We start from the raw sequence: 18,552 nt of genomic DNA, 5'->3' as shown, positions 1-18,552 counted from the left end.
AGCCATTTTGGTGGAGATATGCCCCTGCTGCCCTGATTAGCTGAAGCTGCGTGCCTGGTGAGGTGGCGTGGCCTGCTGTGCGTGGATGGGAACTGATAGTATATAAGAGTGAGAGACCCAGGGCTCGGAGTCTTTCGCCTACACAGTCAATGCTCTCCCAATAAACGTGTACAGAAGGATCCTATTGTGGTGTCTTTCTTGCTGGCGAGTCAGGTGTCCCACAGCTTGTAGTGAGAATTTTGGTTTCTTTAAAAAACATAAAAATATTATGAGTATGTTTCCATTTTAATCCAAGGTATAGTATATGGGGCTGCTTCGGATTGTCTACAACAGCTGGTTATGATTTGCCTTGTGCTCTAGCAGGGGCGTAATTTTGCCAGTGGCAGATAGTTTCTGTGATTGTGCGACAGTTGGAATTATGGGAACTCTTCAGTGGGAATATAAGCGCTAGGGCCCTGAGAGGCAGGGTGGTTTGTTGTTTATTGCTCATTTTTGTTTGCTGGTGGTTGCAACTTCTTAGGTAGTTGTGTGCAAAGGAACAACAAGAAGAAATTAGATATTCTGACATAGGGTTTTCTGATGGTCTTGACTCACAGGTTGGATCTAGTGGGAATATAATGCCTCAAATGGGAGACACCATCCTATGGTGAAAAGGAACAGAAAAGCATTAGAAGGTTTAAAGACTGCGTTCACAAATTCACATGTATTTGCGTTCCATGGCAGATAGAACTTTGAGTACCTGCCTGGTCTGTTTTAGACTGTGGTCTTGGGTATGTTACTCATGTTCCTGAATATTAGTTTCACAATAAATTAAAATGATTATATAAGCAGAGAGGTAAGAATATCTATCCCATAATATATGTGGTAATGATGAAGAGTGTCTCGCATATGATAAGTCTTTTAGTGGTAGCCAGAGAACTGGGCTGATAGTGATAACATGAGAATGGATGTACTTGTCTGTAGTCAGAAATAAGAAAATGGATAAAGACTTCCTTTAGTATGTATTCCAGCCTACAGAGAATCCTATATTAAATTTTTGTTTGTTTGTTTTTTTTGTTTTTTGTTTTTTGAGGCAGGGTTTCTCTGGATAACCCTGGCTGTCCTGGAACTCACAATGTAGACCAGGCTGGCCTCGAACTCAGAAATCCGCCTGCCTCTGCCTCCCGAGTGCTGGGATTAAAGGTGTGCGCCACCACACCCGGCAAAAATATTTTTTTAAAGAAGGTTCAAGCTGTAGATGAAATGAACAGATCTTTCCAAAAACACATGAACACTTTGTATATTCTTGACTTAGTTAAGGTTTTATTGCTGTGAAGAGACACCATGACCACAGCAATTCTTTTTTTTTTTTTTTTTGATTTTCGAGACAGGGTTTCTCTGTGTAGCTCTGGCTGTCCTGGAACTCACTTTGGAGACCAGGCTGGCCTTGAACTCAGAAATCTGCCTGCCTCTGCCTCCCGAGTGCTGGGATTAAAGGCATGCGCTACCACGCCCGACAACAGCAATTCTTTTTGTTTGTTTGTTTGTTTGGTTGGTTGGTTGGTTTTTATTTTTATTTTCTGAGTCAGGGTTTCTTTGTGTAGCCCTGTCTGTCCTGGAACTTGGCCACACCTACTCCCCAACAAGGCCATGCCTCCTAATAGTACCACTCTCCATCGGCCAAGCATTCAAACACATGAGTCTATGGGGACCACACATATTCATACCACCACAGTCAACAACCACGTCTGAACCTTCAGTGGAAGGGCACTGTGGGCTATTGCTTATACCTATGTTTTGAAAATGAGCTCTTAAACATTGAGACTGCAGAGATTCTTAGCAGTGTTATTGATCTGAATGTCATTTCCCATTAGCCTGGAAGTTATGAGGGCACAGGCTTGGCTCCCTGGTTGTATGCTGGACTTGGCTCATAAATGTAAAATAGACTTAGCTTCTAGGATTATATGTTATGTGCCTATGGAAAAGTATATGATCACGTTTAGACTAAAATCTTGAAGTGCTAAAAAATGTGTTGGGAAATTTGGATCAAAAGTTTTGAAATGATATTTGTTTCTGTCTTATAAACCTACCTATTTATTGAGTAAGATGTTTGTTCTATCAGTAGATGAGGGATTATTTAGAAAGTTCGTTAGATGAAGGGTTCCAGGAACTAAAGATCACATGTTCAGTGATGCCCCGAGGAACATCAGAGTCAGACCTGAGATCTCAGAGCACCAAACAGTTCTTCAAACCTCTAGGTTTCCCTCCAGCTCTAAAAGGTGCAGGCTGCACAACCTGACACCGCTAATGGCCTGGAAGGGAGGTGGGGTGGGGGAAGGGCTCTCTCCCCAGGTTCTCACACTCTGGAAGTCTGACTGGGAAATGAGTGGCTACAAGGTCTAATCCACAATTCCTAAACAAATAAAAAGCCGTCTGGACATCTCAATATGTTAGGAGTAATACTCTACTCGTTAGGAAATTAATGAGGTGGGGACAATTACATCCCCACATGTTTAAGAGTCTTCATTGAAAATAAGGCTAACTAATGGCGACCTTAACCAGCAAAGGCAGAATCCAGAAACTGCTTCATTGTAGTAACATGTGAGCCATAAATTCTAAGAAAACAGAAAGGAACCAAAAGCAAATTAGCCCCGAGTCCTTGAAGACACAAACATTGTTGCAGAATCGGACTATGAGTCACTGGAATGTGGGTGCAGAGAAGCAGCAGCCTGTGGCATTCTGGGTATTTTGCTTCCTTTCTGCTTCATTATTCTATCTGGGTTGGTATATTTTATTATTTCCACTATTATTGAATTTTGTCAGGGCTTTGAAAATTTTTAATAGGACAAGTCCATCAGGTTGTAATTTAATTTGGGGAAAAACCAGACAACAGCATATTACTGAAACATTTTAATAAAACCAAGATTTTTTTTTTTTTTTTTTGTGAGGGGGAGGTAGGGGATTGGTAATAACCAAAGGAGAGGAGCTACATATTGCAGCTGCTAAAACACACTCTCATAGTTTACTGTGAATCTCTTAGGACTCAGGATTTTGAATTTTCTCTGTTTTCAAAAACTAATTGACAGGAAAAATTTGTCTTAAACATTCCCATATGAAATTCTGACTCATAATTGAGTCAAAGGCTGATGTTACGAACCACTGCATAAATCAAATGTGTCCCTGTTTCAGAAACTTCATAACACATCCATAAAAGAGTAATTGGATGGGAAAATGCTGGCAAGCAATAACCATTAGCAAAATAAAGTCTGGAGAACTGAGTTGTGCAGGTAATCCGGAGAGCCGGGGCTGTGCTGTGGCCCCTGACATCCTGACTTCAGCAGAACAATTCTGATCTCTGATGTTTCCAAATGTTTTGCCTGTGTTTGATTTTGTGTAACTACAGGATTAGGGGGAACAGTCTATTCCATAGTTCATCCTAAATACAGCTGTTCTCTGCAGTGTTGTCGTTCATAAACAAGGCGGATGGGGAAAGGAACAGAGGGAGGAAGGACAAACAGCTCTGAGAGTGAAAGCCAGAAACAGAAGAGAGAAGCTTTAACCCTTGGATTGTTTTTAAAGTCCTATTTAGAAGTCTTACATTGATTTTTGTTTCCCCGGAGGTCACAGAGCCCCTACCATATGGCCTGCTAGGACAGCAACCCCTGCTCCCCACTTCAGTGGGACCTCTAGAAAAGCCAGTTTGTTCCCAGATGGCTTGTTCTCCAGCATTCTTCTCTTCCGGTTGCTCAGTCTGGAAGAGAAACAGTTCTACCAAGAATGTGGATTATCCACGTGCACATCACAAGAGGGTAAAAAAATCATCTCCACCTACATGCAGATAAGCCAAACACCTGGGATTTCTGAGGTTTCCCTCTCTGTGAGGCCATGGGCCCCTGTCCTCTGGAGTCCCCCCCCATTCAGCTTCCTTCACCAACCCTTGTGGCATGCTCTTGGTTCAAGGTGACTAGGATTAACTAGATTTGTGCAATAGTCTTCCATTTTCTCCTGTTTTTTCTGCTGTCTCTTGTGGATGTTGCTCAGAGTTCTGGATGAAGGGTATTTGTAATGGCCACTGTTCAGCCTTGAACCTACTTTCCTGCCTCCTACCCCGGCTAAGCCACTGCCCGCTTTGTACATGTCTCAGAGCATAGTGGGGCTTTGGGGTCAGACTGACATATCGATTCTATTTTTTTCCATGATGTTTGTAGAACATGATTTTAATATTTTCAACTGTTAATATTCAACAAACAGAATAATCATTTTAAGATATATTTCGTTGTTGTGTCTCCTTTTTCATTACTGATTTTAATTAATTTGGATACTGTCTCTGTGTCCTCAAGTTAGTCTGGCTAAGGGTTTATCTATCTTGTTGATTTTCTCAAAGAACCAGCTCCTGGTTTGGTTGATTCCTTGTATAGTTCTTTTTGTTTCTACTTGGTTGGTTCAGAATTGAGAGTTCATCTTGGTAGATTTTTTTCCTTTGACCAATACGAAGTGTCCTTATCTTTTTTTTTTTTTTTTTGATAACTTTCAGTTGATTGATTTTATTCCATATTAGAATGGCTACTCCAGCTTGTTTCTTGGTACCATTTGCTTAGAAAATTGTTTTCCAACCTTTTACTCTGAGGTAGTGCCCCTTTGTCCCTGAGGTGGGTTTCCTGTATGCAGCAAAATGCTGGGTCTTGTTTACATATCCAGTCCGTAAGTCTATGTCTTTTTGTTGTTGTTGTTTTGTTCGTTTGTTGTTGTTTTTTTTTTTTTTTCAAGACAGGGTTTCTCTGTATAACCATGGCTGTCCTGGAACTCACTTTGTAGACCAGTCTGGCCTCAAACCCAGAAATCCATCTGTCTCTGCCTCCCAAGTGCTGGGATTAAAGGAGTGCACCACCACCGCCCGGCAATCTATGTCTTTTTTGGGGGAACTGAGTCCATTGATGTTAAGAGATATTAAGGAAAAGTAATTGTTGCTTCCTGTTATTTTTGTAGTTAGGGGTGGAATTATGTTTCTGTGGCTATCTTATTTTGGGTTTGTTGAAAGCTTACTTTCTTGCTTTTTCTAAGGTGTAGTTTCCCTCCTTGTGTTCATGTTTTCCATTTATTATCCTTTGTAGGACTAGATTTGTGGAAAGATATTGTGTAAATTTGGTTTTATCATGGAATATCTTGTTTTCTCTATCTATGGTATTTGAGAGTTTTGCTGGGTATAGTAGTCTGGACTTGCATTTGTGTTCTCTTAGGGTCTGTATGAAATCTGCCCAGGATCTTCTGGCTTTCATACTCTCTGGTGAGAAGTCTGGTGTAATTCTGATAGGCCTGCCTTTATATGATACTTGACCTTTTTCCCTTACTGCTTTTAATATTCTTTCTTTGTTTAGTGCATTTGGTGTTTTGATTATTATGTGACGGGAGGAATTTCTTTTCTGGTCCAGTCTATTTGGTGTTCTGTAGGCTTCTTGTATGTTCATGGGCATCTCTTTAGGTTAGGGAAGTTTTTGTCTATAATTTTGTTGAAGGTATTTACTGGCCCTTTAAGTTGGGAATCTTCACTCTCTTCTATACCTATTTTCCTTAGGTTTAGTCTTCTCATTATGTCCTGGATTTCCTGGATGTTTTAGATTAGGCGCTTCATGCTTTTTGCATTTTCTCTGACTGTTGTGTCAATGTTTTCTATGGTATCTTCTGCATTCTTTTATCCCTTGTATTCTGTTGGTGATGCTTGCATCTATGACTCCTGATCTTTTTTCCTAGGTTTTCTAACTCCAGGGTTGTTTCCCTTTGTGATTTCTTTATTGTTTCTATTTCTCTTTTTAGGTCTTGGATGGTTTTGTTCATTTCCTTCACTTGTTTGATTATGTTTTCCTGTAATTCTTTAAGGGATTTTTGTGTTTCCCTTTTAAGGGTTTTTTTTTTAATTTTTAATATTTTTATTACATATTTTCCTCAATTACATTTCCAATGCTATCCCAAAAGTCCCCCATAGCTCCCCCCACTTCCCTACCCACCCACTCCCATTCTTTTGGCCCTGGCATTCCCCTATATTGGGGCATATAAAGTTTGCAAGTCCAATGGGCCTCTCTTTCCATTGATGGCCGACTAGGCCATCTTTCGATACATATGCCGCTAGAGACAAGAGCTCCTGGGTTCTGGTTAGTACATCATGTTGTTCCAACAATAGGGTTGCAGATCCCTTTAGCTCCTTGGTTACTTTCTCTAGCTTCTCCATTGGGAGCCCTGTGATACATCCAATAGCTGACTGTGAACATCCACTCCTGTGTTTGCTAGGCCCCGGCATCGTCTCACAAGAGACAGCTATATTTGGGTCCTTTCAGCAAAATCTTGCTAGTGTATGCAATGGTGTCAGCGTTTAGAAGCTGATTATGGGATGGATCCCTGGATACAGCAGTCTCTAAATGGTCCATCCTTTCATCACAGCTACGAACTTTGTCTCTGTAACTCCTTCCCTGGGTGTTTTGTTCCCAATTCTAAGAAGGTGCACAGTGTCCACACTTTGGTCTTCATTCTTCTTGAGTTTCATGCGTTTAGCAAATTGTATCTTATATCTTGGGTATCCTAAGTTTTGGGCTAATATCCACTTATCAGTGAATACATATTGTGTGAGTTCTTTTGTGATTGTGTTACTTCACTCAAGATGATGCCCTCCAGGTCCATCCATTTGGCTAGGAATTTCATAAATTCATTCTTTTTAATAGCTGAGTAGTACTCCATTGTGTAAATGTACCATAATTTCTGTATCCATTCCTCTGTTGTGGGACATCTGGGTTCTTTCCAGCTTCTGGCTATTATAAATAGGGCTGCTATGAACATAGTGGAGCATGTGTCCTTTTTACCGGTTGGGACATCTTCTGGATATATGCCCAGGAGAGGTATTGCTGGATCCTCCGGTAGTACTATGTCCAATTTTCTGAGGAACTGCCAGACTGATTTCCAGAGTGGTTGTACAAGCTTGCAATCCCACCAACAATGGAGAAGTGTTTCTCTTTCTCCACATCCTCGCCAGCATCTGCTGTCACCTGAATTTTTGATCTTAGCCATTCTGACTGGTGTGAGGTGGAATCTCAGGGTTGTTTTGATTTGCATTTCCCTGATGATTAAGGATGTTGAACATTTTTTCAGGTGCTTCTCTGCCATTCGGTATTTCTCAGGTGACAATTCTTTGTTCAGTTCTGAGCCCCATTTTTTAATGGGGTTATTTGACTTTCTGGAGTCCACCTTCTTGAGTTCTTTATATATATTGGATATTAGTCCCTTATCTGATTTAGGATAGGTGAAGATCCTTTCCCAATCTGTTGGTGTTTTTTTTGTCTTATTGATGGTGTCTTTAGCCTTGCAGAAGCTTTGTAGTTTCATGAGGTCCCACTTGTCAATTCTCGATCTTACAGCACAAGCCATTACTGTTCTATTCAGGAATTTTTCCCCTGTGCCCATATCTTCAAGGCTTTTCCCCACTTTCTCCTCTATAAGTTTCAGTGTCTCTGGTTTTATGTGAAGTTCCTTGATCCACTTAGACTTGACCTTAGTACAAGGAGATAGGAATGGATCGATTCGCATTCTTCTACATGTTAACAACCAGTTGTGCCAGCACCATTTGTTGAAAATGCTGTCTTTCTTCCACTGGATGTTTTTAGCTCCCTTGTCGAAGATCAAGTGACCGTAGGTGTGTGGGTTCATTTCTGGGTCTTCAATTCTATTCCATTGGTCTATTTGTCTGTCACTATACCAGTACCATGCAGTTTTTATCACAATTGCTCTGTAGTAGAGCTTTAGGTCCGGCATGGTGATTCCACCAGAGGTTCTTTTATCCTTGAGAAGAGTTTTTGCTATCCTAGGTTTTTTGTTATTCCAGATGAATTTGCAGATTGCACTTTCTAATTCGTTGAAGAATTGATTTGGAATTTTGATGGGGATTGCATTGAATCTGTAGATTGCTTTTGGCAAGATAGCCATTTTTACAATGTTGATCCTGCCAATCCATGAGCATGGGAGATCTTTCCATCTTCTGAGATCTTCTATAATTTCTTTCTTCAGAGACTTGAAGTTTTTATTATACAGATCTTTCACTTCCTTAGTTAGAGTCACGCCAAGATATTTTATATTATTTGTGACTATTGAGAAGGGTGTTGTTTCCCTAATTTCTTTCTCAGCCTGTTTATTCTTTGTGTAGAGAAAGGCCATTGATTTGTTTGAGTTAATTTTATATCCAGCTACTTCACCGAAGCTGTTTATCAGGCTTAGGAGTTCTCTGGTGGAATTTTTAGGGTCACTTATATATACTATCATATCATCTGCAAAGAGTGATATTTTGACTTCATCTTTTCCAATTTGTATCCCTTTGATCTCCTTTTGTTGTCGAATTGCTCTGGCTAGGACTTCAAGTACAATGTTGAATAGGTATGGAGAAAGTGGACAGCCTTGTCTAGTCCCTGATTTTAGAGGGATTGCTTCAAGCTTCTCACCATTTACTTTGATGTTGGCTACTGGTTTGCTGTAGATTGCTTTTATCATGTTTAGGTATGGGCCTTGAATTCCTGATCTTTCCAAGACTTTTATCATGAATGGGTGTTGGATCTTGTCAAATGCTTTTTCCCCATCTAACGAGATGACCATGTGGTTTTTGTCTTTGAGTTTGTTTATATACTGGATTACGTTGATGGATTTCCGTATATTGAACCATCCCTGCATCCCTGGGATGAAACCTACTTGGTCAGGATGGATGATTGTTTTGATGTGTTCTTGGATTCGGTTAGCAAGAACTTTATTGAGGATTTTTGCATCAATATTCATAAGGGATATTGGTCTGAAGTTTTCTATCTTTGTTGGGTCTTTTTGTGGTTTAGGTATCAGAGTAATTGTGGCTTCATAGAATGAGTTGGGTAAAGTACCTTCTGTTTCTATTTTGTGGAATAGTTTGTGAAGAACTGGGATTAGATCTTCTTTGAAGGTCTGATAGAACTCTGCACTAAACCCATCTGGTCCTGGGCTTTTTTTAGTTGGGAGACTATTAATGACTGCTTCTATTTCTTTGGGGGATATAGGGCTGTTTAGATCATTAACCTGATCTTGATTCAACTTTGGTACCTGGTATCTGTCTAGGAACTTCTCCATTTCATCCAGGTTCTCCAGTTTTGTTGAGTATAGCCTTTGGTAGAAGGATCTGATGGTGTTTTGGATGTCTTCAGGATCTGTTGTTATGTCTCCTTTTTCATTTCTGATTTTGTTAATTAGGATGCTTTCCCTGTGCCCTCTAGTGAGTCTGGCTAAGGGTTTATCTATCTTGTTGATTTTCTCAAAGAACCAGCTCCTTGATTGGTTGATTCTTTGAATAGTTTTTCTTGTTTCCACTTGGTTGATTTCACCCCTGAGTTTGATTATTTCCTGCCGTCTACTCCTCTTGGGCGAATTTGCTTCCTTTTGTTCTAGTGCTTTTAGGTATGTTGTCAAGCTGCTAATGTGTGCTCTCTCTAGTTTCCTTTTGGAGGCACTCAGAGCTATGAGTTTTCCTCTTAGAAATGCTTTCATTGCGTCCCATAAGTTTGGGTATGTTGTGGCTTCATTTTCATTGAACTCTAAAAAGTCCTTAATTTCTTTCTTTATTCCTTCCTTGACCAAGGTATCATTGAGAAGAGTGTTGTTCAGTTTCCACGTGAAGGTTGGCTTTCTATTATTTATTTTGTTATTGAAGATCAGCCTTAGTCCATGGTGATCTGATAGGATGCATGGGACAATTTCAATATTTTTGTATCTGTTGAGGCCTGTTTTGTGACCAATTATGTGGTCAATTTTGGAGAAGGTACCATGAGGTGCTGAGAAGAAGGTATATCCTTTTGTTTTAGGATAGAATGTTCTGTAGATATCTGCCAGATCCATTTGATTCATAATTTCTGTTAGTTTCACTGTGTCCCTGTTTAGTTTCTGTTTCCATGATCTGTCCATTGGTGAAAGTGGTGTGTTGAAGTCTCCCACTATTATTGTATGAGGTGCAATGTGTGCTTTGAGATTTACTAAAGTTTCTTTAATGAATGTGGCTGCCTTTGTATTTGGAGCATAGATATTCAGGATTGATAGTTCCTCTTGGAGGATTTTACCTTTGATGAGTATGAAGTGTCCCTCCCTGTCTTTTTTGATGACTTTGGGTTGGAAGTCAATCTTATCAGATATTAGAATGGCTACTCCAGCTTGTTTCTTCATACCATTTGCTTGGAAAATTGTTTTCCAGCCTTTCATTCTGAGGTAGTGTCTATCTTTTTCTCTGAGATGAGTTTCCTGTAAGCAGCAAAATGTTGGGTCTTGTTTGTGTAGCCAGTTTGTTAGTCTATGTCTTTTTATCGGGGAGTTGAGTCCATTGATATTAAGAGATATTAAGGAAAAGTAATTGTTGTTTCCTGTTATTTTTGTTGTTAAAGTTGGCATTCTGTTCTTGTGGCTGTCTTCTTTTAGGTTTGTTGAGGGATTACCTTCTTGTTGTTTCTAGGGCGTGGTTCCTGTCCTTGTATTGGTTTTTTTCTGTTATTATCCTTTGAAGGGCTGGATTCGTGGAGAGATAATTCGTGAATTTGGTTTTGTCGTGGAATACTTTGGTTTCTCCATCTATGTTAATTGAGAGTTTGGCTGGGTATAGTAGCCTGGGCTGGAATTTGTGTTCTTTTAGTGTCTGTATAACATCCGTCCAGGATCTTCTGGCTCTCATAGTCTCTGGTGAAAAATCTGGTGTAATTCTGATAGGCTTGCCTTTATATGTTACTTGGCCTTTTTCTCTTACTGCTTTTAGTATTCTATCTTTATTTAGTGCATTTGTTGTTCTGATTATTATGTGTCGGGAGGTATTTCTTTTCTGGTCCAGTCTATTTGGAGTTCTGTAGGCTTCTTGTATGTTCATGGGCATCTCTTTCTTTAGATTTGGGAAGTTTTCTTCTATAATTTTGTTGAAGATGTTTGCTGGTCCTTTGAGTTGAAAATCTTCATTCTCATCCACTCCTATTATCCGTAGGTTTGGTCTTCTCATTGTGTCCTGTATTTCTTGGATGTTTTGAGTTAGGATCTTTTTGCATTTTCCATTTTCCTTGATTGTTGTGCCGATGTTCTCTATGGAATCTTCTGCACCTGAGATTCTCTCTTCCATCTCTTGTATTCTGTTGCTGATGCTGGTATCTATGGTTCCAGATTTCTTTCCTAGGGTTTCTATCTCAAGTGTTGCCTCATTTTGGGTTTTCTTTATTGTGTCTACTTCCCTTTTTAGGTCTAGTATGGTTTTGTTCATTTCCATCATCTGTTTGGATGTGTTTTCCTGTTTTTCATTAAGGACTTCTACCTGTTTGATTACGTTATCCTGTTTTTCTTTAAGGATTTGTAACTCTTTAGCAGTGTTCTCCTGCAATTCTTTAAGGGATTTTTGTGCTTCCTCTTTATTGTCTTCTACCTGTTTACCAGCGTTCCTTTGTATTTCTTTGAGTGTGTTATTAAAGTCCTTCTTGAAGTCCTCTATCATCATCAGGAGATATGCTTTTAGATCCGTGTCTAGCTTTTCCGGTGTGTTGGGGTGCCCTGGACTGGGCGAAGTGGGAGTGCTGGGTTCTGATGATGGTGAGTGGTCTTGGTTTCTGTTAGTAAGATTATTACGTTTACCTTTCGCCATCTGGTAATCTCTGGGGTTAGTTGTTGTCGTTGTCACTGTTTAAAGATTGGAGCAGAAGCTGTGTTCCACTCACCAGCAGTCTCAAAATCCTGTGGCTGGGGTCGTGGGTAGCTGGCGGTACCCCGGTGCTGGTCCAGCCGGAAGAGGCCTGTGGTCCTACTCAGGCCGGTTTTCTGCTTCCCTAACTAATGCAGTCTCAGGTCCCGCGCGCAATTGGATTGGAGCAGAAGCTGTGTTCCACTCTCCAGAAGTCTTAAGATCCTGTGGCGGGTGTTGTGGGTAGCTGGCGAGTGTCAGCCGACCCTGTGCCCTAGCTACCCAGGTGCTTTTCTGACCGGAAGAGGCTTGTGGCCCTATGTGGGCCGGATTTCTCTCTCCCCAACCAGAGCAGTCTCAGGTCCCGCGTGATTGGACTGGAGCAGAAGCTATGTTCCACTCACCAGCAGTCTCAAAATCCTGTGGCGGGGGTCGTGGATAGCTGGCGGGTGTCAGCCGACCCTGCGCTCTAGCTCCCCTGGTGCTGATCCGGCCGGATGAGGCCTGTGGCCCTACTCAGGCCGGTTTCTGCTTCCCTAACTAATGCAGTCTCAGGTCCTGCGCGCAATTGGATTGGAGCAGAAGCTGTGTTCCACTCACCAGAAGTCTTAAGATCCTGTGGCGGGTGATGTGGGTAGCTGGCGAGTGTCAGCCGACCCTGCGCCCTTGCTTCCCAGGTGCTTTTCTGACCGGAAGAGCCCTTTTAAGGGTTTTTAGCTGTTTACTTGTGTTCTCCTGTATCTCTTTAAGGGAGTTATTTATGTCCTTTTTAAAGTCCTCTATCACCATCATGAGAAGTGATTTTAGATCTGAATCTTACTTTTCTGGTGTGATGTTGTATCCAGGACTTGCTATGGTGGGAGAATTGGAATCATATGATGCCAAGTAACCTTGGTTTCTGTTGCTTATGTTTTTTTTTTGTTATTGTTTTTGTTTTGTTTTGTTTTTTTGCTTATGTTCTTATGCTTGCCTCCTGCCATCTGATTATCTCTAGTGTTACCTGTCCTCGATATATCTGACTGGAGCCTGTCCTTCCTGTGATCCTGGTTGTGTCAGAATTCCTCAGAGTTCAACTGTCTCTGGGATCCTGTGATTCTGAGATTCTGGGTGTGTCAGAGCTCCTGGGAGTCAAGCTGCCTCTGTGACCCTGAGATCCTGGTGTGATCAAGTTCCTGTGATTCTGGGATCCTGGGATCTTGGGATCCTGGGATCCTGTGGTCCTGTGGTCCTGGGCGTGTTAGAGCACCTGGGAGTGGAGCTCCTTCTGGGTGTTGTGGGACTAGCTGTGGAGTTCGAGCCCAAGGTCTGCTCAGGGCACCAGCTCAGACTGGAAGGAACCTGTGCCACTGGTCAGGTGGAGTTCCTGGGTGCCTGGATCCCGCTGGTCCCAGTTACTCCCAGTGTTTAGGCAGATGTTGTGTCCTCCTCACCACTGATCCTATGATCCTGGGCATGTTAGAGCACTTGTGAATGGAGCTTCCTCTGGGTTTTGTGGGACTGGCTGCGGAGTTCGAGCTCAAGGTCTTCACAGGGCACCGGCCCAGACAGGAAGCTGACATATCAATTCTGACTTGTCCAGTTACTCTACATTTCTCAAAGTACACCCAGTCCTGGGTGGGCTGGGGTTGGATCTCTGCTGTCACAGAGCCCAAGATCTATAGTGTGATTGAGGATTTGGTGGCAGCAGCCTTCTAAGAGACAAAATGTGTCATAGGCATTTGATGGCCTGTCCGCCCCAAATCCATTTTCTCCTCTCTAGAGGGCCATGTGTTCCTAATTATCCTTACTGTTAGGCGTCACCAGTGGGTGTTATTGAAAGCCACCAAGTAGGGCTTTTTGGAAAATAATTTAAAACTGGGCTGACTGCTGGAAAACACATCCACTTGCCTCTTTGTTCTTTCTTTTGATTCTGGCTAGAGTGGAGTTAGTCACTTGTTGGAATTTTGGTAGCTATCATGGATTGTGAGGCAGTTTAGAGGCTAAAGCCTCTTGCTGAGGAAGGCAGGGCAGGCCGACATAAGGCAAAGCAGGCTTCTGGTGACTGTGGCACTTCCTATCAACTTGGGATCGGTATGGCTATGACTAATGTTTAATCTTGATTGTCAACTTGACCAGGTTTAGAAACAGCTTGGAGACAGCTCCTGGAGTGTCTGTAGTGTATTGTCCAGAGATGTTTAACTGAGGTAGGAAGACCCACCCTGAATGTGGGTGGCACCATTCCACTGACTGCAAGCCCAGAATGAATAAAAAGAAGAAAGAGAGATGAACACTAGCATTTACCTCTCTCTGCTCCCTGACCAGTGGCCTCTGACTCTGTCCACCATGATACAAGGTGCCTTTAAACTGCCAGCCAAAACAAACCCCACCTTCCTTAAGTTGATATTGTCAGGTACTTATCACAGCATCCAGAAAATCAATATAATATGGATGAGAAGGATACAGTGAGCTTCTCCTTTAAGGCCTTTTTGGTTGTATTTTCTGTCCTCTGTCAACCCTGAGCCTAACTTGGACTCACACACTCCTGTGTGGCAGATCGGCAAGCTCTTTAAAGAGTGAGAAACAAATCTCTGAGCAGCAATCTCTTGTCCTGTTATCTCTTAAGCAATCAGAATAATGGCAGGAATGCCAGAGCATGAGTCAATATTTCTATTGGCAAGTGTCCCTGTGATGGGATCTGCTTTAAATCAACCCCTAAATCATTTCTAAGTTGAGGTCAAGGTTAGAATACTTTGTCTCATTCCTTTGAGTTGATCTTATAGATTCTGAGTTTTCACATTTCTCTCAGTGCTTGAATACAGTCAAGGAATGCCAACTACTGTTGGGCACCTGTTGGGATTTGTAACCCCTGTCCATCCAGACATCGCTGATCAATGGTGGCACATTCTCTACTACAGCCTTTTTCTCAGAAGCCATTTGAACACGATTTCAGAATTATCTATCGCTTGACAGAATTATCAGTGGTGGTAAGCTGTTCTTGATATTTGTGAAATACTGAGTAGAACTAAGCACAATAAAATTTAAACATTTATTCATTTTTATTTTGTGTGTATGGCTGTTTTGCCTGCATGGATTTATATATACCTTGTGTATGCCTGATACCTATGGAGGTCAGAAGAGGGTGTTTTCTTTAGAACTGGAGTTGCAGATAGTTGTGAGCCACTATATGGATGGGTCCTCTGCAAGAGCTGCCAGTGCAGTTAACCACTGAGCAATCTTTCTATACCCCATACATTAAAACAAAACAAAACAAACAAACAAACAAACAAACAAAAACAACAACAACAACAGAAAACCATTTTCCACTAAATCAGAATTCCTAGCTGGTTCCACAGATGCAGACTTTACATCACCGGGTGTGAGTAGGAGGCAAGGTGCGTTTTATTCATAGCAGCTTCAATTGTGGTATCGAGTAGTAAATTTCACCAGGCTCTGGATTGGATCTGCATGCAGCACCTTCTGTAGGGAGAACTCCTCCAAGAGTCTTCATTTCCAGATTTGTCCACAAGAAAAATAAAGGTGTACTGCATGACCATGACCATCGAGGCCTTTCTTATTCTCACCATGCTTGGTTGGCCTCACCCAAGGAAAGCCAATAAAATTGCCTCTCTCTCTCTCTTTGGAACTTGCACTTGACCGTAGACTGTGTCTTTGTTAAGGTTTTATTGCTGTGAAGAGACACCATGACCAAGGCAACACTCATAAAGGAAAGCATTTAATTGGGGCTGGCTTACAGTTTCAGAGGTTCAGTCCATTATCATCATGGCAGGAACCATGGCAGCATCCAGGCAGGCATGGTGCTAGAGGAGCTGAGAGTTCTACATTTTCATCTGCAGGCAGCAAGGAGGAGACTAGAATTCCACACTTGGTGGAGCTTGAGTGTAGGATACCCCACAGCCCGCCCCCACAGTGACATACTTCTTCCAACAAAGCCAGACCTCCTACACTCTGTGGGCCAAGGATTCAAACAGGTGAGTCTGTGGGGGCCACATCTATCCAGACCACCACAGACTGCAACCATGGGAACCAGCCTATACATTCACATCTTCCAGAAGGAAGGGGCACAGTTGTTGTTGCCCTGGCTCCTGCTCTCTAAGAGATTTACAACTCTTAGATCATTAAGAAGACTATTTTCACTACCTTCTTTATATCTCCATTCAATATGGAGATAAACCAGAAGTTCAAGAAAATATATCCCCCTTTCTTTCATCCTTACTGTCTCAGTCTGATTTCTGTGCTACAACAAAAGACCAGAGACTTGGTACTTTGTCAAGAAAAGAGGTGCATGTAACTACAAATTGGGAAGCCAAGAAGTCTAAGATTTGGGGGTCCCATCTTGTTGAAGCCCCCTTAGCTTCATTACAGCATATAGAGAAATGGAAAAGGAACTAGCCACACACTAAAGGAAAATCATGGTGGAGGTGTTGAGCTCTCAGAACTTGCTCCTGAGAGCAAACTGGTTTCCTGTGGAATTCACACTGATGCCTTATGAAGGCCCTGCCTTCAAGGACCTAGTTTCATCCCCCTTAGACTGCAGTCAAGGTTCTGCCACCTCCCAACTCTACTGTACTGAGGAACAGACTTTCAGGGCATGAATCCCGGGGGACTCATTCAAACCATACTCCAAAATAGATGGTATTATTTGAAACAAAAGGGCTTTAATTGATTTTTTTTTTTTACTATTGTGTTTACTGTAATACTGGGGATGAAAGCAAAAAAATCAATTGTGGTTTCTGGGATCTGAACTCAGGTCCTCAAGCATTCTAGTTCAGTTGCTGTGATAAAACCCAAAGCAAGCTGGAGAGGAGTGGTTTATTTTATCTTACAGGTTGTGGTCCAGGGGAAGCCAAGGCAGACACTGGAAGCAGTAACCATGGAAGAAGGCTGGTTATTGCCTTGCTCCCTCCCCCTGGCTTGCTCAGTTACCTCTCTTCTATAGCTCATGCCCATCTGCAGCAGGGGCCTGGGCCATCCTACATCAACTAGCAATTAAGAAAACACTAATAGACACACCTACAGGCCAATCTGATGGAGGCAATTTTTTTTTTCATCGGAGTTTTCAGATGTGTCAAGCTGACAACAAAACTAACCAGGACATCAGGCTTAGACAGAAAATTCACTTGCACACTTGTGTGACCTCTCCAGGCCCAGGTCTGCTGTACCTACCAGAGATGCTTACACATGGCCCATGGGATGCTTCCTGATAGTCTCCAGTTCTGATTTTTAGCCTCCTGTGAAGCAACGTCTCCCATCTCTGCTCTCCCTCAGCAACTGTCCTTCCCCCTCATGAAGCATACAGCGGAGTCTCAGGGCACCTTCTGAGACGGGAGATGGGTAAGGATCAGATGTGTCCACGTCTTCTGTGGGCTTCAGACGGGGGACCCCGTTGGTCCCTCCTCTCCCCTGTCATTTTGAAAAGTCCATAACATACCAAATGAGGAGGCTCAGCATTTTCTGTGCTTTCTCTCCTGGTGGGCGTTTTAAGTGGATTGCATGGGAGGGAATGACTCACGAGTGGGTCGGTAATGAAGTTTTGGAAATGAATACCTACGGAAGGATAGAGAAACTGCACGCCCTGCAGCCCTTGAGCATGCTGAGAGCTTATGCGCTGATTCTAGGGAATTACAAGAGCTCTCAATTTAGACTGATTAAAGAAGCAGGGCAGGAAAATGTAATATAAAATACATGGCATGGTAATTTGCTTTTTTAAAGGCTCTGCCTCTCCTTTCTCCTTTGCCTCCTCTGTGACAGCCGCATACCCGGATGGATGGGCGTGCTCAGACATTGCATTAGCCACACACAACAAGTTACTTCTCTCCTCTCTCCGGGATCCCAAGGTGGAGTTCTGGCATAATGACTTAGGTAACGCATTTTTAACAGTAGTCCTTCAGATCTGAAGAGTGCTTTGCCTCCAGTGCAGAGGCTGAAATCACTGGCCAGTGTTATGTGTTTTCTCAAAGGCTCTATGGGACCAAGCAGCACGTGTAATTCTGTGTAGCACTGTGAGAAAGTGGGCAGGGTGAGGATAAGGTGTGGGCTCATTGGCTGAGGAACAAGATGGCTGGATGGTGCTGGCCCACGTCCTGTCCTTGTCCATCTGGGCTATCGCTGGCAAGGCCTTTGGCATCTGTAGGATGTCACGTGATCATAAAGCCGTTGGAGACCATGACTGCTGTGCCACATGTGTCACTTCCAGCTCTAGCTTTTGTGACAGGACTCATTCCAGTGTGCAAGACTCACCTTCCCCAGACATGCCACAGGTTGAAAAACCCAGGGCCCACAGAGAATGTAAAGTATTTACTTGGGGGCCATGGACTTCGCAGAGGAGAAAGCCAGACTGAATCATCCCAGTTCTAGGCTGACACCAGAGAAATGACCTACTATGCTTTTACTTCTCTGGTTCCTACCATAGAAGTAGGTGTGATTTTGCAATAGTTAAAAAAAAAAAGAAACGATGAGTTTTTCAAGCACTAGTCTGACAATTATGATCAGTTAAGTGTGGTAACTTCCCAATGTCTAGACTGTAAGCCATTTCTCCAGAAGGGCAGGCTTGGCCCTGGTGGAAGTTCCTGGGAAAGACTTCTGTGAAGGGTGTTGTGTGTGCGAGTGTACACTGGCCTTATACCATAGCGTGGCTCGGAATGGTCTTGATACAGCAGCAGTTAGTAAATCCAGTTATGTTTTGAATGCAAAAACTCGCCCACCATTCTCACATTGTTAAGAGAGGGAGGGTATATTCTGATCCAACAGTCACTTGGTCATCTTGGCTAAGTAGCAGAGCAAAAAGATTGGACTTATCCAGGCAGTGGTAATGCACACCTTTAATCCCAATACTCGGGAGGCAGAGGCAGGCGGATTTCTGAGTCCGAGGCCAGCCTGGTCTACAGAGT

The 18,552-nt window shown here is 42.5% G+C and overlaps 1 long non-coding RNA gene across 1 annotated transcript in view; it reads left to right on the top strand.

Annotated features, from left to right (window-relative positions):
* The window catches only part of LOC115029099 (uncharacterized), a 29,268-nt gene that overhangs the window by 8,884 nt on the left and 1,832 nt on the right, over nucleotides 1-18,552 (top strand). The window contains exons 2-3 of the long non-coding RNA XR_003834678.2: nucleotides 16,808-16,996; nucleotides 17,414-17,524. This is a non-coding gene — a long non-coding RNA (uncharacterized LOC115029099). The remainder of the gene's footprint in view (nucleotides 1-16,807; nucleotides 16,997-17,413; nucleotides 17,525-18,552) is intronic.

This window comes from Mus caroli, unplaced genomic scaffold, assembly GCF_978045245.1.
Source record: "Mus caroli unplaced genomic scaffold, Mus_caroli_1 scaffold_15, whole genome shotgun sequence".
NCBI lineage: Eukaryota > Metazoa > Chordata > Mammalia > Rodentia > Muridae > Mus > Mus caroli.
This window is presented reverse-complemented; position numbering and strand designations above follow the sequence as displayed.